Source organism: Strix uralensis, chromosome 1 (genome assembly GCF_047716275.1).
Source record: "Strix uralensis isolate ZFMK-TIS-50842 chromosome 1, bStrUra1, whole genome shotgun sequence".
NCBI classification, from domain to species: domain Eukaryota; kingdom Metazoa; phylum Chordata; class Aves; order Strigiformes; family Strigidae; genus Strix; species Strix uralensis.
This window is the reverse complement of record NC_133972.1, coordinates 52,030,920-52,046,215: the sequence shown is the minus strand read 5'-3', so window position 1 is coordinate 52,046,215 and position 15,296 is coordinate 52,030,920.

Below are 15,296 nucleotides of genomic sequence, written 5' to 3'. Positions count from 1 at the left end.
GAGATAAAAGAACAGAGCACAGATACAATCCATCACACAAGTGAAACACAATAAAGCTCCAAGCCTAGGCAGGACATCTGTCTGCTGTGCTGCAACATGAAGCTTCCAAAGGCTCCAAAGTCTTTGAAGACTGATGTGGTAATACAATTTGATGAAAAGGACCATATTTAATTTCTTATACGGCGTACAAAGTGAGTTTATATTTCAGTTTTGGTTTCTAGATGTTTAATCATGAAACATCTGAATCAGCAAAACAAGGAGGACGGTTCTCTACGTCAACATGTTTTCTTTTTTGTTTCCCATAATATTTAATAAGGACCATATTATAAGTCCTCTCTGTGGATTTCAGTCTCTGTGGGGAATTCAGACCAGAAGTGAGGTAGAAATTGAGAAAGGTTTTAATGCAAAGGGATAAGCCAGTTAAAGGATTTTTTTCCCTACAGAAACCACTTGATGAGCGGAACATCAAGCTGGGCAACACCTAAGACCACCCCTGCCTCCCCATCTGCAATGCAAGGTTGGCACAAAGGCACATACAAAAGCTTCAAAGTTTGCAAGGTGCAGCAAGCACATTAGGTGGCATCTCTGCATGTGTATGGGGACAGGAAGAGCAAAAGGAGGATGGCAACACAGATTTTCAGTCCATACTCTTCTTTTACAAACACAATGTAAACAGATTACAAAAAGGTGCTTCTTTGGACCTTAAGTGCTATTTGGGAAATGAGCAATACTTCAAATGGTTCCCGTTTTTGGCAAATAGTCCCACTACTTAATGAAATGTCCCTTTTTATTACCGTTTGCCCAACAGATTACATACAACAAAGATGGGAAAAAAATTTTAAGCAGGTTTTTCCTGATCCAATTTTCTACAACATCACAGGCAAAGGCAAACCCCAATATGAATTATTTTGGAAAAAAAGAATGAATTCTAACATAGTATCAACATCAGCCTCAGCCAGTTAAGTATTACCTTTAACAACACCTCGTAAAACTGCATAACTTTAAAATCTTTCTTAAATGCCAGAGAGCAGACACTGCAATAAATATTGATCGTAGGGGCGTGTTGCTAGAGGGCAACATTTTTGGCTTGTCTATTAATACCGTAAGAGTAGATGGCCACACTTCAACACAGCTTTCTGAAACTCTTCTCATAACATTCCTTTGCAGATCTGTACCCTAGAAAGGGTACAAGTAACTCATACTGAAATCTGTTGAATTTTCAGGTAGTAATAGTAGACATGCCACAAGGTCTCTATTATTGGTATACAACATAACAGTTTGTTTTGTCAGGTATTTTGATGTGGTGGCAGCAGGAAATTTTGGACTGCAGGTGTTTATTTCAGTGGAATGTATACAAATACAGCCTAGAAGAGCAGTAACCTTCTAAAGGTCAAGGTATTATTCTAAATTTATCTACCTACATAAATTTGACAGCGTACTCTATGCACATTATAGTCTTCCTGAAAACGTGCTTCCCGAAAAAAGTGCCTCTTGAAAATGCTTGTATTTATAAGCTTAAAAAAAATACAATTATTAACAATGCTAAAACCAGGAATGATTCAGAATTGTATCAAACCACATTAAGAATGCTCTTAAGTTTTATGCTGTTGGTTTACACTTACAGTATCAAATGTGCCCTTTCTGCTCTGCCAAGGAGCCTGAAGGGCACCAGATTTGTCTAAGAATATGGAAGCTAGCAAGTGAACTCATTTCTACTGAGCACAAGCTGTGCTTAAATGCTCTCACTTGCTCTCTCTGCTACCCTCTAGTGAACAAGCAAAAATAAACTCTAAGATTCAAGTGCCTTTGCATAAGGACAATATTAATCAACCCAGTTTTCCAGTTTCAGCCTAAAATACAGACCTCTGTCAATATTACTTTTGGCAGTCCATAATTTGAGAAGTTCAAGACTGCAAACTGCATTTAAAAAAAATTTTTATTGAGGGGGTGATTGGACTAGTTGACCTTAAAGTCTTCCTTTCTCTATATTCAGGAACTTTTTCCTCCCAGTGATATGCATTGTTTAGTGGTTTAAACATTGTTTAGTGGTTTAAAGCTTTTTTTTCTTTTTAATTGTACCTTCATTTGAACCACGGTAAGTGTTTTGCTCACAATGAAGGCCTTGTTTTCCTTTTACAGGGAATTTTGGGGATGGGGGGGATGGAGAGGAAGACTGAGCACTGGAGAAACTTACAGAATTTGCAGTATTTTGGTATCCCCTGCCAGTTACATGAAATGGGTATTTCACTAACTACTTAAGAAAAGCAACATTCAGGACATATTGTGAAGGTTACTACACTGTTTGCTGTTCCTCTACACCACTTCTAGCTCCTTTCCTGCCTCTTTCTGAGGATTAAACAGATGGCAAACAGAAGCTAATGCCAGTGTAACTCACCATCTGGCTAATAGATGCATTTTTGCATAGGCTCATTAGCATGCTTGTTCCATCCCAAATCCTCCATAACAGTTTCGTCTCCGTCTGTATCATCTTCATAACATAGTTAATAAATGCAAAATGCATATACAAAGTTGCAGTTCATGTGGAACATAATCACAGCTTTTAACTAACCAAAACATCAGAAGTGGGACTAGACCCAACCTTCCTTAACATCAGCTGCATTTGTTATCTACTCCGTTTCTTGATTATTATTATTTTATTCTGCTTGAATATTTGCCTTTAATTTACCTCTGGTTCATTGTTTACCTGAGACACAGTCTGTAAGAAAAAGCAACCGTTAACTTAATCTTTATTATCTTTGTTTTACTTAGAGAGAAAGGCAAATCATCAAAAAATTGCATTAAATCTTCAGCTTATTTGAGGTATAGCTTGGCTGGCTTTGCCAATTACAATTACCCGGAGATGCTTAAAAAACAAGAAGAAGAATGACTGGGCGAGTTTTAGTCTATTCAATAGCATTAGGGCGGTTTGTCAAGAAGAGGTTTTTTTTCTCCTTGACCAATCGTGTCACCATTTAATAATACTGGCCAGAAAGTTCAAAACTTGGGTTATTTAAGCTCAGCAAATTACTGCTCAGAATCAACAGTGTCACAACAGGCTAATGGACAGATAAACAGGATAACAAATAAAAATACACATAGGCCAGACTGAAAATGGGATTCATCAACACTCAAGCGGAAGTCAAGAACACCAGCACTGTGCATTGCACTAATTCAGGATACAACAGTGTCTCTCCCTCAGGTATTTGTAAATCATCAACTTTAAATGAAAATGGGAAACATTCAGAGGAGGGAAAAATCTACTAATGTTAACTAATATGTTACCTATGAGCGTTGTAATATAATTAGAGCAGGTAGTTAAGAGCGTGAAACTGTTAAGCCAAATCCTAGGGGAAAGACTGCAAAACCGGTTGACTGAAGCCTGCACAGGAGGAGCACAAGCACCACCTGCTCTACGACCAGTCACTGCTCCACGCAGCAGCTGTGGTTCACAGGTATGGCGTTTCAGTCATACCAGATTTAAGATTGGTCTAAACTGCTATTAAGGTTTGAAAGAAGAGAGGCAACCAGCAGGAGACAGACAAGGTTATCACTGAACTGAAATGAGCAGGACATCAACATTAGATTTTTGTTGGTTTAGGTAGCCACATGACTTGGAGCTAACGGAAAGGGAAGCAAAGAGTAGAAAGAAAATGAATGTGCAAACAGTGGTGATGGAGAAAAAGAGGAAGCAAGAAAGAAGATAAAATCAATAAAGAATGGAAATTGGTAGAGAGGGGAGAATCTGGAGGTGCACAAAAAAATGTTGGTTGCACAAGTCAACAAGAATAAAGCTTGAAGTCTAGCTATGCCCAGTAATTTTCAAGGGATAACATTTCAAATACACCAAGGATATGCTGCAAACAACTTCTTTATCCAGATTCATCCAGAGGCAAATACAGCCTACGACCAGTTTTCAGAGAGCCAAACTTACTCATAAATTTCTTCGGCAAAAATTTTGATATGGACAGCAACACAATTTATGAACGTAACTCCTACCCACCCTTCAGTGAAATCACCACTTCAGTAGCAGCCTGGTGGGGTTTGCCCCAATTTTATTTGGCAAGACTATCATTACTCTTTTATATTTGACCACTGACTTGAAAGCATAATGGCTTGGCTTAAGACTACTGAGTTACTAGCACGAATTTAAGAACTCTTGTTTTAAAAAGAAAACTAGAGAGAGAGTTACAGTGACTCTGAAGAGAGGTGACTAATTTCAGATCTCTTTCCACAAGCTGTTGAAGACCCTCAGTTTAAAGCAACAGTATTTTTGTCATAGGTGCTTAGCACTGTGCAGGCTTTGACCTTAGTTGTCTAAGTTTCAGAATTCCCATCTGATCCACTGGCATAGTGCTTCAGTTTTTAAAGTGCTGTTTTCAAGGCAACAATGCATTGCTTAATCCCACACTGGACAAATTCCACACTTCAGCAGCAAGCTCAGTTCTAAGCAGAATTTGCAATTGTCAGCCCCCAGTTAAAAAAAATGAGGGTATTTCTGGCCTCTTTTGTAATACCAACCATTTATTTTTCCACAGATTTTTTCCAGTCCTTTGTGTTTCTACATCTGATCTGTGCCTTGTGGCTATCAGCCTCACGCTGTTCTTCAGCAGAAAATGACAGGCAGCAGCATGAAAGGCATGGCTAAGAGTCCAAGGATCTGTTTTTCTCAATTCCAGACTGCAACTCTGTTTCAGCAAGCTTCCATCCATAATCATCACCCCACACCTAACAAGGCAGTATTCAGACATAAGGCTCGCTGTTTTACCAGCGTCTAAGGCAGTACACAGAAACCTTCCAAAGACCAAAAACATCAAACCCCAAGAATTCTGCATACAAGTCAATTAACTCCAAAAGAGTTAAGTTATCCAAAGTAACTACTGTTTGGGCTTGCAGTCACAAACACAGTGCACCTGTTTCAGCATTACTAATATGGACCTATTAAAAGTATCCGCCAAATAAAGTACTGTGTAAAGTACTGTAAAGTAATGTGCAGTACCTACAAAACAAACCTACTGAGTATAAATCCTTCCAATAACTGATGACGTACAGTTGATATCGGGGTGATGCCCAATTCCAAGGTCTTCACTAGGGGTCAAGAACTTTTAAATCACTGAGTTTAATTGGCATATGTCCACAAGACAAAAATCAAGAAGGGTGTGGCTTAGATATGACATTATAGTCATATGGAACATTTTGACATGCCCATCCTAGGTGGAGATCAGAACAAATACAAGAGGATATTTACTACCTTATTAGAATATAATCTTACGATATTGTAGTCTGCACTTAGCCTGGTAATACTAAAGACATAAAACAACCATCCACTTAATTATTTCAACACTTGAACAATACAGAGAAGATGAAAAATTTTCTAGGACTGAGGTTCATCTCAGTGAAAAATGCCATTAAAAAAAAAAAAAAAAGCAACAACGTTCTGAATCAGGATTAACAAAAATGGGGTTTTCTGAAGCAAAAAATAAAACAATAAAAGGGATTTCAGGTAAATTAAATTATGGTAAAACTGAAGGTTTTATTTCAGGTGATTTTAGCTTCCAGGTGCATACACTCAAAAAAAAAAAACCCCACCCCAAACCAAAAAACAAGACAAATACAGAAACATACCACCTTGCAACTGGTGTTTTCAGTGTAACAGGACACTGTTTCTGTTTCCCTCCTCACTGCTCCCCCACCCACCAAAAAAATCCAAAGCATCACTGAAATCTGATTTTTCCAGCAGGGAAACATAATTTTGACCAAATGGCATTTTTCATGAGAAAAACAGCTACATGAAAAAAAACTGACATTGCTTTCTCTAAAGCTATTCCTGTGGCAATGCCAAGAAGTATGCCATGCTGTTTGTCGGACAGCTCTATTACAACCTTCGGCTCCCTGTCTCCTACTTCAACAAATCCCCTGTTGGAGCAAACAAAGCATGCTGCCTACATTTTGCTTAGTTCATTTCTAGCTTGCTGCTTCTGACTGGGGCAAAATTGCCTAAGCCAACTGGAAACCTTACGATTATCCATTTGCAGAGGGAAGTTTGGTGCTTCTTTCCATTAACTCCTTCAAAATAGTATATGAACCATTACTGTTTCTCTGTTCAGGGATTCTAAATGTTTTTCTAGACTACAATAAGATAAATTCAGAACCACTCTGGACAGAAGACCTGCCAAAAGTAACATCCACAGACTGAAGAACATTCACTGCCCACCAGGACCAGTGCAGAGCCCATCCCAAGCCAGCCCCGGGTATTGCCATTCAAAACCAGTGTAACAGGCCCAGTGGTAACCCAGCTTGAGTTGCTTGAAACCCTGAGCTCTGCTAGCTCAAAACCCTAAGCTATCCTAGCTTGAAACCCTGAGCTGGCTCGAAACCTCAGAAGTTACCAGCTACTACAGAAGAAATAATCCAAATACTGTAGTTCATTCTCGCCACAAAGCCATTATTATTCAGGTATTTTTACTGTAGCAGCAACAGCTTATCTGGTGCAGATAAATCTCTATATCTCTTCCAATTTAAAAAGAACAGTGAAATGGATTTCTCCATACAGCTTCTCCTGTATTTTAAGTAAGCCAGGAGAAATCATCTGTTCTCAGACTGGTGAGGGCTGGTACAAAGCTGCACCTTCCCCGGCAATATAAGCCTCTCACCCTGCACATTGCTATTACCCAGAGCCTTATAGGAAAAAAGAGGAGTTCTGGGCAGTTTTGTTGCCCATCAACAATTTAAAGCATGTAGTAAACATATTCACTCCACCACCTTTGCCTGTATTTATTGAGAAGAGTACCCAATTGACCCAGGTTGTTACTGATCACCACTGGCATTTCAGAAAATAAAACTAACCTTAACCATGAATATGCTCAAATGTACTACACACTTACCATAACTTTTCAAATGTCACCCTCGGAGATATCCTAGGAGAAACCCTAGGAAAAACTCCACAGCTCTTATCAGCTAGAATTCAAAGAGAGAGAGAACAACAACAGGATGAAGCACGCACAGGCACGTTCGGGTAGGAAGAAGCAGAGACGCTCCCTCCTTCTTGCCTCACCGGGATGTAGCAACTTCCAGCGATTGCAGCCCAGCCCCTTCACCAAACTGGTTTGTGCCTTGAAGGGTATGTCAGGAAATTAAAGACACGTCATATGCTTCTGCTGTAGCAATATGCTTACATATATTTTTAGATAATACATATGATCAGAAAATATACCCTGCATGGGTTTTTTTGTTACACAGATGTAAATAAACCATCATGAATATAGAATTAAGAAACCTTTCTCTCCAGGCACACAGCCTCCTGAGGGCATAAATATGCAGTGTCAAGGCATGGCTGTTCTATGACAATATTTTTCCTGAAACGATCATTAGAACAATACATATTCACTCACCCCCCAAAAAATTAAGCTTAAATTAGAAAAAAAGAAAATAAAAAAGCAATCAAAAATTCTTTACAAGGAATTCACACACACAACTCCTTCAAAAAAAGTAATCCCATCTCTTGATCTTCATGAATTGTTTGTAACCAGGTTTGGTTAATATACAGATTTTAATTAGTGTAAGTCAGTATAAGACAACTGTGAAGACAACTTTTCAGCTCAACAATACTATCCCTTGGATCACTAATTCAGTTCCAGAAACTAAGGAGGTAAACTCAGTTCCTACCTTACTGCATACAGCAAAATACGGAACTCTTCTCCTGACCTCCACCGGGCCAGGATGCCACCCTGACCGCCTGTGCCACAGCTGCACTGACTGAAATCCTCACCCTTGCTCTTTTTTCCACATAAAATGGACTGAAAACATAGAGAAATTGAAAACACCGCCCCCCAGGAAGGACATCTGCAGGGATTGCTGTGATACTGCACTTCGCAGAACCGAGCTACGGTGAGTGATGGGGATGACAGAAGTTTGCTGTGGTCAGAGATAAATCACAGATCACCTGGAAATCACCAGCAGCAATTTCCAAGTGTGCTGCTGTGTAGGGAGATTAACAGTATTCAGATAATACTGAAAACCTATGCAAATTATATTGGCACCACCAGTCAGCCCTAACAGTCCTCCCTCCCCTGGTCCGTGACTTCTTACTGTGTCTCTTTGCCATATAACACATCACCTCACTTCTGAGGTTCAAAGTGAATTTTTAGAGAGTAACAGGAAAGGTTCCAAGTGACAGAGCCACATGCACCAATCTGTGCTTCTATATGTGGTTTTGTGCTCCTGAAGCTCCATACAGCTCTACCCAGGTACTCATCTATGTAGAGACCAGCTCCCTTTCCCTCTTTAAGATCAGTTCCCAGCATGCAACAGAACCAGACCAAAATCCAGAACTGGCAAAATCCATCATCTGTGCAATTTCACTCAGAGCAGGGTCCTGCAAGCATCATCTACCATGTATTCCTGCCAACACTGTATGTCTCTTTTCCTTCCCTCCTTCTAGACAGGAAAGGAATTAAGCTTTTTGAAAATAGCAAGTGATATACATGCATTATTAATACCTCTCAATATAACAGTATTCAATATGTTACTCTTTGTTGCTTCACATCAATCACAGTCTCCTCGATTTCGGAGAAATATTTGCCCACTCACTGTGTAAAGCCAAATATTACAAAAGGAAATACTGCTCATTCCCTGACTGAAATTAATTATGTTTTTATAAGCTTACAGTCTGGTGGATCACAGGTATTTTGGAATAAGCTAAAATACAAAAAAATCATTATAGGTTACATTTTGCATGCAGCACTGGCAAATTCTACATACAATTTCTATCATTAGTGATAAGGATTAATCAAAATTCTTCTAATCAAACAAAAAAAGTTCAAAAACCTTCCACAGTATTTCTCATAAATGCAGTCAGGTTACTTATAACATTGATATATCATCATATAAAACTATGAGACACATACAGACTGTTGTTCTTCAGCAAGTATTGTTTCCCAATTAACATAAATCTGCATAATTGTTTACATATAGGTGTCTACGGGCAAAACCCATACCTAAACATAACAGAATAAGGTTATCACCTACAGGTTTTACATTACTACCCTTAAGAATTCAGTGAAGAGCTAAAATCACACAATGATGAAATTACTTTCCCAAGGTTATCTACGAAGTGGCTGGCAGAAATGGGAATCAAAGCTTAAATCACCAGAGCCCACTTAAGCACAAAAGTCAAACTTTCACTCTGCTAAATTTGGAAAGAAAAATTTAAATCAAACTGCTGTCATAATCCACCAGAAAAAGTATAATTGTATACTGCATAAATACTACCTAATTTGCTTGCAGCCATGTGTCTGTTTTGCTAATATTGACAGCTTGTTCTGTATTTTAACCCTCATATACAATAATTTTGTTCAGAGTTGTCATATACTAACACCCTTCTCTAAAACTGGTCCAATTTGGTTTTACATTTTTAAAGTACTTCTTTCAAAACCTGTAATCAAAATTTGTTCGAAATCTTCTCCATCCTTTCAAAATTCAAACATACCAGCCTCTAACCCTATAAAGTCCAAGTCTAGTATCAATGCCTGGTTTATTTTAGCGCTGTGTGTCCTGCTTTCAAACAGCCTCTAATGAGATTTTAAAAAAAAAAAAAAAAAAAAAATCAACTAAATAGAACAACTCACTTGGGCATCTTAGAGCTTCATTTCATATCCATGTAAAAAGTTTGCCTGGGACTTAGAGCTCTAATACTGAGGAAATAACATAGTGGCCACAAGAGCCTGTGGTTTACTTTGGCCATGGGATAATGGAAAAAGCAGAACAATAAATAAATGGACATTTGTCTCCACTTTCACCAGTGTTGTACAGTATGCTAAAGCAATGTAAGCCTGAACTGTGTAAACCTTCATCCCTCAAAAATTATGAATGGCTTCTCTGTGCTGGAATATTTCACCGATTCCTGCTAAGTGATTTGCAAGGCTGAGTAGAAAAGCAGAAATATCTTCTGTTTCTCATATGAGGATCATCCCCTTTTTGAGTTAACTTAGGAACCAGCTATGAGAGAGGATCAGAATGGGTAGTGGTTCCTGCAAGGCCTAGTTGAGCCCAAACAATCAGACTGAGATCTTTCTTGGTGTCACTGATGATAATAAATGTGATGGTATTCGTCCCTTCCTTGCTGATCAATGTCAAAAGACCTCCATATAACTGCAAACAATTCACAGCCATATTTCATAAGCTCCTGCCAGCAGGCAAATAAGAACTGTGCTGCACTGGTTTAGTTCTATTAAAAGAAAACAAAACCAAAACAAAACAAAAAACCCCACACTTGTCCCAGGGACTACTAACAGCAGTGTGATTAGTCTTTGCTGTGAAAATATTACAGTCACTCAGATCTGCCTAAACGGTAAAAAGCGAAATTACTATTAGAAATAAAAGGACTTGAAATTATTTCTAGGAACATCTATATTTAAACTCCAAAACAGCTAAACCATAAAGCATGCATTTAACAGTAGTAAGCTCTGCAATGGAATGAAACTTAATTCCTTAGACATAGACCTACTTACCCACATACCAAACCTTTAGCACTAATACATGAAAATCTAACTTAAAATCTCACAAGCCTATACAAGGAAATGTGAATTCTTGTTTACAGGATGTTGTTAAGGTAACTTTAACCCACGTATCAAGATTACGGAATGCTACTCAAGACAAACACCCCTTTCCGGTTTTGGGTTAACACTTTTCCAAACCTTGAGTGGCTTAGAGCGCACCAGAGGGTGCCCTAAGGCAGCTCACTGCCTGCCAGCACCTTCACCTGGTGCTGCTGTAGGAGCCTGACCTGCCCCACCATTCCTTCTGGCACACACTCACCATCTTGGCTATATGTCCCAAGGCAGATATATAAATTGCCGTGTGTGACTATCTTAAGCACTTCACCTCAGTTGATACTAGTTATGTCATAGAGGAGGAAAATGAGTGTGAAGATTCATCTGACCTCAGTAAATGTTCTTCCTTCTACTCTCCCCAACTCCTCTATGTGCAAATTACTCCCATGTACAAGCCTTCCCATTTCGGTGGAAGACAACACTTGACTTAAGCTGCTTTCCGTCAACCTCTACTTACCCTACTCACAGCCAGTCTGTTACACAGCATCTAAGGCAGCCTATATTGACAACAAAGTCCTGAGCAGTCTTAGTGAAGGTTTCTCTTGCCATACAATCATTCGTAAGACAAATGCTAGGTGAGCAGGTGCTGAATGGAGCCTTCAAGTGATTCCAACTGAAAAACCTGCATGGGAGGGGAGCATTTTTTTAATAATACAGAATCTAAAATTTAGAGAGTAATAACCATTCAGACAAGATCTTTATCTTCTGTAATGATGCAATAACTCCTTGCTGCAACCAACTGGAAGTTAACCATCAAATTAATTCCATTTTTAATGTCACAGTACTTACTGTTTTCATTGTTCCTGAACATCAGTTCAGTGTCATACTGAAAACACTCAAAATGCAATTTATAACTAGAAAATTGACCAAGATGCCCTCACATGACCTCACCATTCACATGACTTATCAGTAAAGCCAGAATGAGTAGCAACTCACATATTGTTCGTTTCCCTAAAATTCTGCCTACACAAATATTTTAACCTTTCCCTAAAGACCCTGTCTCTCTGCTGCCTGCAGTAGGGCTTTGAAATTCAGCAATAACAAAGTCTTGACATTAGATGTATGCATTCTGTTATGTTGCGACATTTCCTTCTAGGTTCTGGGAGATGTAAACCTTTACAAACCTTCATTTGTCTTCTCAAAATAAAATACTAGAAGCATTTTGACATGACTGAACACAAACCCTTTCCCACCGTCATGCCTTGCCACCTCCACTCTCCAGTGAGATCCAGTCCAAACCCACCCTGGCAGCTGATCTCACTTTCTGGAGGATAACGGAGGCCAAAAGATGGGATGCTCCTACAAAACTTTAACTCAAACAGCCCACATCAACATTGGAGAAGCCACCTAGGAAAGAGCAGCTTCTTTCCAAAGAGAGGGCAGAGTAAGAAGCAGAATGAATATAGGTCAGAAAACTTTCGTCTCCCAAGTCATCTTCCCTGGATCCCGCTGTTCACTTTGTCCTTAAGCTGCAAGGTTCCAGGTGCTGTCAGCAAGACACTGGGGCTGGAGTTTGGGCACTTCATGACTCACAACGGCTCCTAGCTCAGACAGGGACAGGATTGTCAGAGCCCTGCTCTTACCTCCACTCACATTTTAAAGTCCAACTTTTGCTGATTGGAAGCTAATGCCTGACTCAGAAAATAGGATTTTGTCAAAACTGCCAGAAAGTTCATTTATATCTGGTTATAGTTTTATAAACTCCTTAAAATTCAAAAGTTGGAGCTAATTTCAACATTAATTGCCTGAATATTCAGCCAAATTGCTTCCCTGCTCCCAAGTCAGAGGGTAAAAAACCAGGCTGATGCATCTCAAGGTTTGCAAACATAATTGCTTTGGCATCCATAGCTGTGAAGTACTGACAGCTCTTCATAATATCCAATCTGCTTGAATATTCAGAAGTTAGACTTCAGGGATCACTGGAATTGATGTAGTTGCTCTTTTTTAAAAAGGGGTTTGGCTCTTTTATGCTGTAAACTGGACTTTATGCACACTTTACTAATGGTGAGATATTTTGACACAGAAAAAAATACACACACACATATATATATCTCATCAATAAAACATTATTACAAACTCAAAATAGGCAATAAGACTTAGACACAGGAGAAGGATTAATCTTTACTTTTAGCTGCTTTTCTAAAAACAATTACCTTTCAAGTTCACTGCCATCCTTTATTTTCATCCATAATTTCTCTGCCCTCCAAAACAGCTACCAGTGGTGCTTCTCCACTGGTTATTTAGCATGGCCATGAACTATGAGAGCACAAAATGCACCCAGCATCTTTTGAATAGGATTCCAATTTATAATTATATTCCTGTTAGCAAATATCCCTACATTGTAAGTGATTTCTGTCAATCATAAAGAAAACATCTTTGTTTTCAGAGCAGTAAAAGCTATTATGGTTGACAAGCACATAAAAATGGACTTTTCGTATACACCTACTCCAGGTTTCTGCTTCGGGTAAGAAAAAGTGAACAGTTTTCCTCTGCCCAGAGATATACTGTAAACAGTGCAGCTATCTGACAATTTTGGCAGGTATAATTTCCTAAGAAAAGCAAAAGCCAACTGGAATATCTTAAAAGAAATCACAGAGCTGTTCTGCTATGTTGAAAACTTCCCGATAATTCTGAGGCTGCCATGAACATTTCCTACAGAATTTTTTTTTTTTTTTTTTTTTTTTTTTTTAAATTCAAGCCCTAATCAGTTAGCACCTCTTCCACCTCTCTGCCCCTGGTTAAAACATCACTTCTTTTCCTTAACCGACACTACCCACACTTAACAGAGCTGTAGGTGCCTAAGTGTTCTCCCACTTGACATGTTAAAATCGTTTTTAACAGCTTAGTTTACAACTGAATGCCTGTAATTTCCTTAGATGTCCTCTGGCAGTTTCCTAAACTGTGTCATTATTCCGACAAGTCTTCAAGGGACAGAGCTAAACAAGGTTTAAAATCTTGTCTACAGCCCTCCTTCGGGGCTCTTAAAGAGTTTTCCTAGTTTTTTTGGGTGCTTAATATCAATGGGGGAAAAGTGCTTTTATATTTTTTATTTGGCATTATATTTCCCCTTATATTTTTTCCACAACTAACAAAGTCATTGCCCATTTTCTTTTGTAGAAAACCAGTATTTTTTTAATTGCTTCTTTTGTATCTTCTCAAGATGTTCTATCATTAATTTCATAACACCTTCTTCCACTGAACATTTTTTTCCCTAAGCACTTCCTAAATTGCTATTAGGAAGGCTCTTCTCCCTTATTATATGTTTAATCTTTCTAACACTCTACCTCCACTAAATTTTAAAACACATTTCAGAAATTAAAAAAAAGACATTTTGTCACATTAATTATAAAATTATTTCAAGTTTTACAGGAGTAATTTTTTTTTCATTTTATTTTACTCTTATTCAGCATCTTATTAAAAATGACAGCCATTACATGTCTCGCTGTTTCAGTAAGGGGAAGAAATCTGCAACCACAAAAAAAGCTATATGCTTCTTTTTCTTTGCATCCCTGAAAATGCACTGCAGAATTACTCTGAACATCTGGGTGTCGAAGGGAACTGGATGTTTTTATGTAGTACGAGTAGCTCAGCAGGGTTATTTTGCCTTCATTTTTATCTTCTTTACAAACTGATAAAAATGGGGATTGCTTCTTTGACATATAGTACACGAACACTAAAAAAAAAAGGAAAACTGGCTCCTGCTTCTGCTTTTGACTGACTTTGCATATTTATTTCAAAATAACAGGGTGAACTACAACTGTTGGGAAGACTGACTGTACCTGGGAGAGAGTCTGGCCATTTAACATTAAGATCTGCAAAATTATTGAAAATTATAATCAACAGATAATTTGGGGTTAGAATTCAGGCAGAAATGAAAACACCGCTTTGAAAGACATCTGCAGTTACAGGTGCTCATCTGTTTGTTGGTTACATCAGTGGAATTATGCAGCACCCACTCTCATCCAGGGTCACGCTTTCAGCTCTTTATACTTTTAAGGCAGTGTAGGACCATCAAATGCTTCAACTTTCTCTATTGATGTAAAGCCTGAAGATGTCATAAGATGACCACGCCAAGGGAGGTCACTCAAGGTAACAGAAGAAATATATTCAAGGGCATATTGCATCTTGTCTGGAGCTTGATTTGAAAGACTTGCTCTAGCTCCCACAAGAGCAGCCTCTTCAGACAAGGGTTAGCACTAATTTTTCTGAGTGGGTTCTGACTTAGTGTGAAGCCAGCTCCCAGGCACACCTCTGGGTGGCTGGCACGGAGGTCCTCTTTGCAGCAGGCAGGGGCTGGTGATGTCCTGGAAAAACTGCTCAGAGTTGGAGCTGAGCAGAAGACCACACTATGGAGTTTCTACGTAGTGCTGCTGTGAAGTGCCAAACACAGAAATCCTGAATGAGTAATAATATCCATTCTTCTCCGAAATCCTGCAACAAGCACAACCACCTCCCATTCAAGGAGTCTGTTTCTTGTGTTTATCCCCTAACTTTGATGAAAAAGTCGTTTCTATAACTTTGTAACATGCCAAAACAGAAGACTGAGATGGATTCCAGTCAGTCACAAACTAAATTAAAATCCAAGATCTCATCTAGTTCCACAGAGCATCAGTGCAAAGTCAATCTATAAATTCCAGATTTCTACCATAGTAATGAATAGAATTGCATGGCCATGTTTGATTTGCAAAG